This window comes from Urocitellus parryii, chromosome 6 (assembly GCF_045843805.1).
Source record: "Urocitellus parryii isolate mUroPar1 chromosome 6, mUroPar1.hap1, whole genome shotgun sequence".
Classification (NCBI taxonomy): domain Eukaryota; kingdom Metazoa; phylum Chordata; class Mammalia; order Rodentia; family Sciuridae; genus Urocitellus; species Urocitellus parryii.
The window spans coordinates 102,680,644-102,689,917 of record NC_135536.1 but is presented as its reverse complement, the minus strand read 5'-3'; the positions used below and the strand labels follow the sequence as shown (position 1 = coordinate 102,689,917).

The window sequence follows — 9,274 nt, the reverse complement described above, 5'->3', positions numbered from 1 at the left end:
AGACAGGGAAGAAATTAAAATGCATATTTCTAAGTGAAAAAAACTAATCTAAAAAGTCACGTATTATTGTATCACCGACTATGTGACATCCTGGAAAAGATACAACCATGGAGAAAAAGATCAGTAGTTATCAGGGGTTGCAGGAGGGAGGAGCACAGGTGGAACACAGACAATTTTAGGACACTGGGTTCCTTTATTAAAGATCAAATGCTACAACCCCGATGTCCATCAATGAATGAACAGATAAACTAAATGTGGTACCTCCATACCTTGGAATATTATTCAGCCACAAGAAGGAATGAATCGCTGATGTAAGCTGCACTGAGGGAGAGCCCGGAAAACCTTATGCCAGGTGAAAGAAAGAAGCCTGCTGGAAAAGGTCACACAGCACATGATTCCATTTCATGAAGTGTTCAGGTGAAGCCATAGAGATTCTTCAGAGCCAGGGGCTGAGTGGCAGGTGGAACAGAGAGTGACTACTTCATGGGTGAAGCATTTCCCTTTGGGGTGATAAAAATATTTTGAAACTTGATATAGGTGGAAGTTGAGCAACATAGTGAGTGTCCTAAACGCCGCTGGATTGTACAAATTAAAGTGTGATTTTATGATATAAGGTGATGTGGATTTCACCTGAAGTTTTTTTAAAACTTCACCTGAATTTTTAAAAATGTTTGCAGATGAAGGAAGAAAGATGAAAAGATGCAATGGGTGAACTGCTGCCTGTGGTGTGCGGGTGGGGTCCTCCGGAGGGCAGGACTTACTACTACCTGCTGGGGCACTGTTCCAGCCAGGATCCCCTGCCAGCCACATCCCACTCCTGACTTTCAGGGCCATAAAAGGGCCCAACCCCTTTGCCCCTCTGCAGCCCTGGGGGGCGGGGGTCATCCCAGCTTCAGTGCCCTGAGTAGGACCCCTGAACTCTTGCTGAGGCTGCACTGTAGCCAGACTCCTCCTTGTGGCCATGCCGGTCCCTCCCACCCCTCTTCCCTGACATGGATGGCAAGAATTCTCCCTAAGGAACCTCTTTCATGCTAACCTCCGTCTCTGAGTCAGCTCCCCGTTCTTTGGGATAGAATCCCCAATGTGAACACTTCTCATTCACATGCAAAACAGTGAGGCCATCATTCTGACTGCTTGGGGACCCGAGGCTGGAACTATTCCTTGTCCTTGGGCAGGACAGACTGCAAGGCACCCGGTGCCTCCAGTGATGCTGTTTTTATCATCTGAGGAGCAGGTTTCCAGAGGGGCCCTGTCGTGGCATTTCGGTTTCACAGTTGTTCTGGGATTGCTGCCAGGACAGGGCCTCTGCCTAGGGGGAGCTTTGGAAAGAGGTTCACAACCACTCTGGTCCCCCAAGCCTTTTAAAAATAGAAGTGTGAAAGCCATTTAATTGCCAAAAAAGCTGTAAGGTTCTGGCTTCGGTGGCCAGGGCCAAATTGCAAACACAGCCTTGGAGATTCAGGAGGAAAACAAGTCCATTTCCCCCTCGCCTGTGACTCAGATGTGGCAGACACATTTGGTGAGAGTCATAGTGTGCCAGGTCCAGAGTCACGTGCTGGCTGTGACCACTGGACAGTGGGTGTGGAAGAGAGGCCAGCTGCTTGTACTATAATTACCCAGGCCAGTAGAGGTTTCCGAAGCAGCCTTCCCTGTCACTGTCTTCTTTGATTAATAATCCTAGTAATTGGAGGTAGAGGTGGGAGTCACAGAGCCTGGGCCCTTAGAACTAAGGCATGGAATGAAGTCACAACCTCAACATTTCTGCCATTTTAACTTCAAGAAAAAGACACCAGACTGGGTGCAGTAGTGCATACCTGTAATCCCAACAACTTAGGAGGCTGAAGCAGAAGGATCCTAAATGTGAGACCAGCTTCAGCAATTTATGGACGCTTTAAGTAACTTAGTGAGGGTTGGGGATGTAGCTCGGGGGTAAAGCATTCTTGGGTTCAATTCCCAAAAAGGAGAAAGAAGAGGAAGAGGAGAAGGAGTAGGAAGAGGAAGGGGGTGGGGGTGCTCAGCAACACCAGAACCTCCTAGTTCCATAGGTCCAAATAGGTGTCTTTAAAAAACATTTTAAGATCCTGGGATAAAGGAAGATATTCATCAAGAATTTTCTTAACTGCAGCAAATTGACATATGTGACATTTTGCAGAATCCAGGTTGACACTTACTTTGGTGGAGATTATGAGGGCAGAGTTGGCTGAGCACATGATGATGTAAACCAGATGTCCTTGCAGAAGAGAACAAACCAGCTTTCCCCCAACTGTAAAAATCTTCCATTCTCATATAGTGACTGATGAGCAAGTGAAAAACCATGTTTGTGTCTTCATTAAAGATTCTCAGGGGACTGTGGATATAGCTCAGTGGCAAAGCACTTGCCTAGCATGTGTGGGGCTCTGGGTTTGATCCCCAGCACTGAGAGAGAGAGAGAAAAAAAAAAAAAGATTCCTGAAGGCTTTTCCTGCCTGAAAGTTATATTACTGCAACTTCTCTGTGTACTTGAAGAAATAAAACTGTTTAGCTGAAAAGATGTACTGCAGATTTCATTTTGCTACTTTGGTGAGGCTTCCCCCACTTATGTGAGAAAGCAGTTGATAAAATACTACACCAATAATTCAAAATAGTAATGCCTCCATGATTTAGAAGCAACATAAATGGTGCTTTAGAGTCGGGGTCTGGTGGCTTTTGTGATCCCCACACTGGGCTCACACTCTTGGCCCTGTACCTGGAAGGTCACAATTGGATATTGCCTGTGTCAGCACACGGGACACTGCACATGATAAACTGGGGATGGTGGAGACTGAACAAGGACTTTGTCCTGCTGACACCATCCTTCCCGGGAGTTGGGCCTTCCTTGTGGAGTGGGGCCTTCTTGTGATTCTGTGGCTTTTGGAAGACTGCATGATTTCCTGGACTTGTGATTTGGAGATGGCCTTTTCCTTCTTCTCCTCACAGTTCATACTGAAAGCCGTTGGTCCGAGCTGACATTTTCATCCCTTGAAAATGTCCTTCCTTGGGGCTGGAGTTGTGGCTCAGCAGTAGAGCGCTTGCCTAGCACGTGTGAGGCCCTGGGTTCAATCCTCAGCACCACATATAAATAAATAAATTAAATAAAGATATTGTGTCCAACTATAACTAAAAAATAAATATTTTTAAAAAAATGTCCTTCCCCTGTGGTACAGTTCAAGTTAGAGAAACATATTCAGGTGTTTTTTTGTTTGTTTGTTTCTGTGGTGCTGGGCATTGAACCTAGGGCCTTGTGCATACCAGGCAAGCACTCTACATTCTTAGGGTTTTTTTTTATCCTTGACTTAGAAACATGCTTTTAGAAAAAAAAAATCAGAAACTCTGACTTGAGGAAATATCAGACAGCTTTCTTGATGACTATAGAGTATTGTCAGCATGGGCTTCACAGGTGCACTGTGACCTGTACTGTCACAGGGGCCCCAGGAAGAAGCCTGTGCTTGGCTTCAACTCCGCGGTCACACGGGAGAACCTTGAGGACATTTACTGAGTGAAATAAGCCAGACACCAAAGGACAAATACCGTGTGATTCTATTTATGTAAAGCACCTGGAATAGATTGAGGGCCAGTGGGTTGGCAGAGGCGGGGGAGGGGGAGGGGGCTAGCGTTTAACGGTAACAGACTTTTAGCTTAGGATGATGGAAAAGTTCTGGAGATGGAGAGTGGTGACGGCTGCACAATAATGGGAGTGGACGTAATAAAACTGCTCGGCACAAATTAAAAGGGTTAAAATGGCAAATTTCATGTTATGCATATTTTAACACGATAACCCTTCTTCTCCCCTCCCCTGCCTCACAACTGGAGATTGAACCCAGGATCTTGTGCATGCTAAGCAAGTGCTCTACCCCTGACTACATTCCCCCCCCCTTTTTTTAATTTTTTTTTTATTTTTTTGAGACAGGTTTTGCTAAGTTGCTGAAGATGGCTTGGACCTTGTGATCCTCCTGCCTCAGACTCCTGAGTAGTTGGGATTAGAGGAATGGGTTATTGCACCAGGCTTAAAATTTTAACATTTTAACAAGGGACCTCACGCTTTCATTTTGCTCTGGTATCCCAAAATTATGAAGCAGGAACTGAGCAGTGCCACTAGAACCTTAATGGATAAAGTCAGGTAGGGACTGGAAGATATGGGTTCTGACTCTCCAGGTCAGGGCAGGGCCTAAGGATCTGCACTTCCAAGCTACTCCAGGTTCTGTCCTGTTCTACGCCCAGACATTTGTAGCAAGGACACAGAATTCTGAGGTCTGCTTCAGGTTCCACTGTTCAAGGCAGTTTGTTGAGAATTTAGTCAATTTCAAGGAAGGCCTGATTCTCATGGGCCTTTGGGTGACCATGGGCAACATAATCAAATATTTTTGTTCTCCCTTCCCACCACCAATAAGTTGTAACTCGCCACCCACATTTTCTTGTCCTACTGGGCCTCTGTTCTGGCTTGGTCAATGGTATCCCTGTTATACTTTTACCTCCAATCCAGTTTCCATCGGCAAAACAAGGAAACAGATCTCCCCTGCAAATACACCACAATTCCAAGTTTACCTCAACAAAATCCTGCAACTTATTGTCTTTTTCAGGGCCTTACCTCATAAGCGAGGCCTCCAGGAACATCCAAATCCCAGAGCTTGGCTGGGACCAAATGCCTCTTGCCCTGTTCTAACACCCCCTCCATCTTCAGAGCCCCTCCCGTGCCTCTCTAGGGTGCTCTGCTCTCCAAAAGCCTGTGACAAGCACAGAACATTGTCTGTGTGCCTCCAACCCCGGTCCCTAGCATGGTGAAGCTTGGAGTTCTTCCAGATTTTTCCCTCTGTTTCTGTCCCTCACTTCCTAGAGTGCTGATGGAAACAAACACTGCACAATTGTAAAAATAACAGCAAAAACCTGCCAGTGGTTGACTTAGTGCCTCTCGGCTTCATTCTTCCGTTTTGCCTACTCTGTGAAATCCAATCTGGGCACTTCAAGTATTTTGCTCTGGAAGCTGGCACGAAGGCACTGTGAGCAGAGGGTGCTAGAGACACTGTGAGAGGAGGAGGTGCCCACTCGCAGGGTCCTGCAGCCAGCACTGGTGGATTCACCAGGTCTAGCTTCTGCCTCTGCAGCCTGGGTGACTTGCCCAGTGCAGAGTTCCTGCAGGGTGTGGCAGCCAAGAGCACCCAAAACATCAGCAAACAGCCATGCTGGGGCAAGACACATCCTCCTAGACAGCTTTCCCCAGCCCTCTCCAGGGCATATTTCCAGCAAGTTCCACAGGCATGGCACCACAGTGACTCCTATGTCACAGCAAACCCCAGCCATGCCCTCTGTGATAAGGTCCAGGTCTCAGGCTTGGTGTTGGGGTCTCTTCCTTGTCTTCCTTGTGTGCAGTGTCTTAGCCGTTGGTTTAATGACTGCTCCTTCTATCTACTGTTCCTATATTCTTGTGTGTGTGTATGTGTGTGTGTGTGTGTGTGTGTGTGTGTGTGTGTGTATGTGTATGAACCTAGAGGCCTCCACCGCTGAGCTACATCCATAGCCCTTGCATTTTTTATTTTGAGATAGGGTCTCACTAAATAGGCCTGGAATTGGTCATCCTGCTGCCTCAGCCTCCTTAGTTGCCTGGGTTACAAGTGTGCACCATTGTGCTCAGCTTGCTATTCCTAAATTCTTTCATGTTACTCCAATCCTAAATTAGAGTTAATAATTTCTTTTTCTTTCCTTTGCTCCTGGGGATCAATCCGAGGGCTTTACACATGCTAAGCATGTACTTTTACTGCTCTCAGCCCAATAATTCCTGATGTTAAACTTTCCGACTTCTAATTACTCTCTTGACTAACATTTATATGACATTGACTATGCACCAGGCATGGTTTTAAGCAATATATAATACTTTTAGGATACATACTCATTTAATCCCCAAATATAAAAACATAACCCCTGTTTTATAAGCAGAGAAACTGAGGCACAGAAAGATTTAGGTGGATAATGAGCCAATCTTCCAGGGCCCCTCCTTCCTGGTGACAAGCATATCCATGTCCTGAACTGGGCAGGCTCTGGTTCAATTACATGAGGACCAGTGAGTCCCTTGTCATGTCCCTGGGTGTCTATCAAGACCAGGCCTATTACAGAGCTCAATTATCAAAGAGCTTACTAGGAAGTGTCATCACTGTCTGTTTTACTCTTTGGCAATCAGAAGGAAGGCTGAGTTACATTCCCAGAGTCCCCTTCTTGGGTCACAAGGAGGCCTTGGTGGAGGACACTGGGTCAGAACTGGGTGGTAACTTCTGATAGCTCTCTAAAATTTCATAACTCATTGAAATTGCAAGGATATGCATGCAAATATAATGGAGAAAATTGGGGGAGCTCTCCATGGAAGATCTATGTCCTACTTTTTTGCTCCAGAGACCATGAAGAACCCAGGTTGATGATAGGTGCCCCCGTGATAGCAGTGAACAGCTAGAGCAGAGGTGGGGAAGGGTCTCCAGAAAGAAATAGGTGGGTACATGCACATTGTGTGTGTGTGTGTGTGTGTGTGTGTGTGTGTGTTTCAGGTGTGTCAACTGAGCCTAAACCTGGAACCTATGTCTGATGAATTTGCATGTGCCAGCAGCCTCCAGACTTAAGAATGTTTGCTATTTTATGTGAGGAAGGAGGAAACACTAAAAAAAAAAAAATGTGTTTAGGGTGGAGGTGCTGGGGAGTAGAGGTGGAAATCTGAGGAGTAGAAAGAACCGTGTGGAGCCCAACCTGACCCAGGAGTTTTATCTGCTTCATGAAGAACAGCCTGGTGGCTATTTTCACAAGGGTCTTCTTAGGGCACAAAACATGAAGAGAATCCAGGGTCCCAGGGAGAGGGCAAGACCTGGCCTGGGGAGGTGAGCGGTATCCTTGGGGAGCAAAGCATGGGTCCATGGAGGCCATGGGTGGGCGGGCAGCACTCTCACATGCTTCTTCCTCAACACTGACGGGAGGACTGTCAGTGGACCCAGCATGACAGCTCCCGGAGGTCCCCAGAAGAGCCTTCAACATAGTTATAGGGAGCCTCTGAGGCTCTGGGTTTTTGCGGAGTGCAGTGGAAGGAGTGGGTGAAATGGGCACATTTCTGTTACTAGAACCTTGGGGCTGTGAATGTGACTGAGTGCAGAGGGTCTGGTTTCGGGGGAGTACAGGGAAATGTCAGCAAGCTGAGGGAGGGCAGGCCTGATAGCTTTCCAGAAAGTCTTCCCCTTTGTTCCAGGAACTTCCCGGAAGAAGACAGGACAAGAGAGAAGGCTGGTTTATCTTGTAGCAAAGGCAAGGCAACCAGAAGCATGTCTCGCTCAGTTTAAACTCTGCATTCAGGGAACATGGTTATTCTGTGCAAGTAGCCCAGGTCTAACTGGCCATCAGGCTGGGATTTTGTGTCCCTCCCAGTAGATCCACATGTGGAGACCCAGGCAGGGAGGCCTGCCTTCAAGCAATGACACAGTAGTGATAGCTCCTCGTCTCCCCAGCTGTCGTCCAACCCAGGACATGGACTCATGGTCCCAGGGTGTTGGGGAGAGCCAGAGGGATGGCTGCCCAAGTGTGTAAGATTAAGAAGTGATCCTTCAGCTTTTCTTACTTGACTAGCTCAGCACAGAAACCTAGAACAGTAGTGAGGGAGAGCAGCTGAAGGCCAGACAAAGCCAAGCTGCATTTTATCTTCAAAAATACTTTTTTAATTTGCATTTGGCTTTGGAATACAGGCACTAATCCCTTTTTGGAAAGATTAACTTTCCCCACTTGTCCTCTTAAGCTTTTTGAATGAACGTGACTTCTTCGGGCAGGGATCGGCCAGATGGGCAGGGCAAGAAGTGGGGGGCGAACAAGCCGGGTGCTGTCAGGGGAGACCCATGGGAGATTAGCTCCTTCCAAGAATGTTCAGCAAGCACTGGATAAGCACGCACTGGGCTTGTGCATCAAGAAGAATCCTCCAGAAGGTTCTTCAGAAACGCCTCTTGAATTTAGAGCTGTGGCCATTGAGTAACTATTGGAACAAAGATCATATTCTGGTTGAAACAGGCAGAAAAAGAGCACTCTGCAGCCAGGAGGGTGCAGGGCAGTGTAACACAGAACCGAAACTGAGGCAACTCAGGTCTCCTGGAATAAAAAAAAATTGGTGTTCCTAGAAGCAGATTTTAAGGGTGGTTGCTCTTCAGAATATCTTTCATCATATCATCTAATCATCATATAACACTAGGGCAGCAACAGCATTAAAATGGGTGATATCAAAGAGAACTTTCCTGAAGCATTTATTTCCAGTTCAAAAAGAAGCTGTATCTGTTGTTTGTTATAAATTTACATTTTCTTGTCTTCCAGATGACTGTAATTGCAAAGTAGAGCTTGCTTTGACATCTGATGGCAGGACGACAGTATGCTACCACCCTTCTGTGGATATCCCACATGAACACACACAACTAATCCCTCAACCAGATCCTGTGCACAATAATGAAGAAACACATGATCAGGTGCTAAAAACCAGATTAGAAGAAAAAGGTGAACGCCTTGAGCAGGGAACCATGATAGAAAAACTTAGCAAAATGTTCTTTACTACTAAGCATCGTTGATACCCTCATGGACAGTATCACAGAGATGGTAAGAATCTGAATTCTCCAAAAGATAGATGATATTGAAATTCTTGGGAGAATCAGAGAAAAACGTTATCAGGTATCTCATTTACCATTTGAGAAAATGCAATCTGATATAATCACTAGTATGTTATATAGTAAAATGATAATAATAAAATGTCTTTTCATATGTTAAAAAGAAAAGAAAAAGGCAGGAGAGTCTGGACAGAGGCATGGGGGGCTCAGTGGGCCCAGGGGAGGGTTTCTATTACACACTTCAAGTAAAAAAAAAAAAAAAGTGCATTTACATCAAGAGCACTAGATCCTTCCCCGTGCCGGTAGCTATTTCATAAGCATCAAGAGACAACCCTCTCAGGGGGGGCTGGCTGCTGGACCTCCCATGCTGTCCCTAGGCCATCTCCTCTCTCCTGGTGTCCATGCTACGCTGCTCAGTGGCACTTCACCCCTTAGCATCAGCCGAGCCAGCAACCTCCCAGCTCTTTGTGTGTGGGCCGAATTGTGTCCCCTTTGGATTCATTTCTGGAAGTCCTAGCGCCTACTTCCTCAGAATGTGACTGTTTGGAGACAGGGTTTGTTTTTTGTTGTTTTTTTTTTTTGTTGTTGTTTGTTTGTTTTTGCCTAGTTCTGGTGATGGAACCCAGGGCCTCCCACATTACCACTGAGCTTCAACT

At 46.3% G+C, this 9,274-nt stretch overlaps 1 pseudogene; it reads left to right on the top strand.

Annotated features, from left to right (window-relative positions):
- Positions 1-7,813: 7,813 nt before the first annotated feature.
- Positions 7,814-8,642, top strand: LOC113179987 (large ribosomal subunit protein mL42 pseudogene; annotated as a pseudogene).
- Positions 8,643-9,274: the final 632 nt, after the last annotated feature.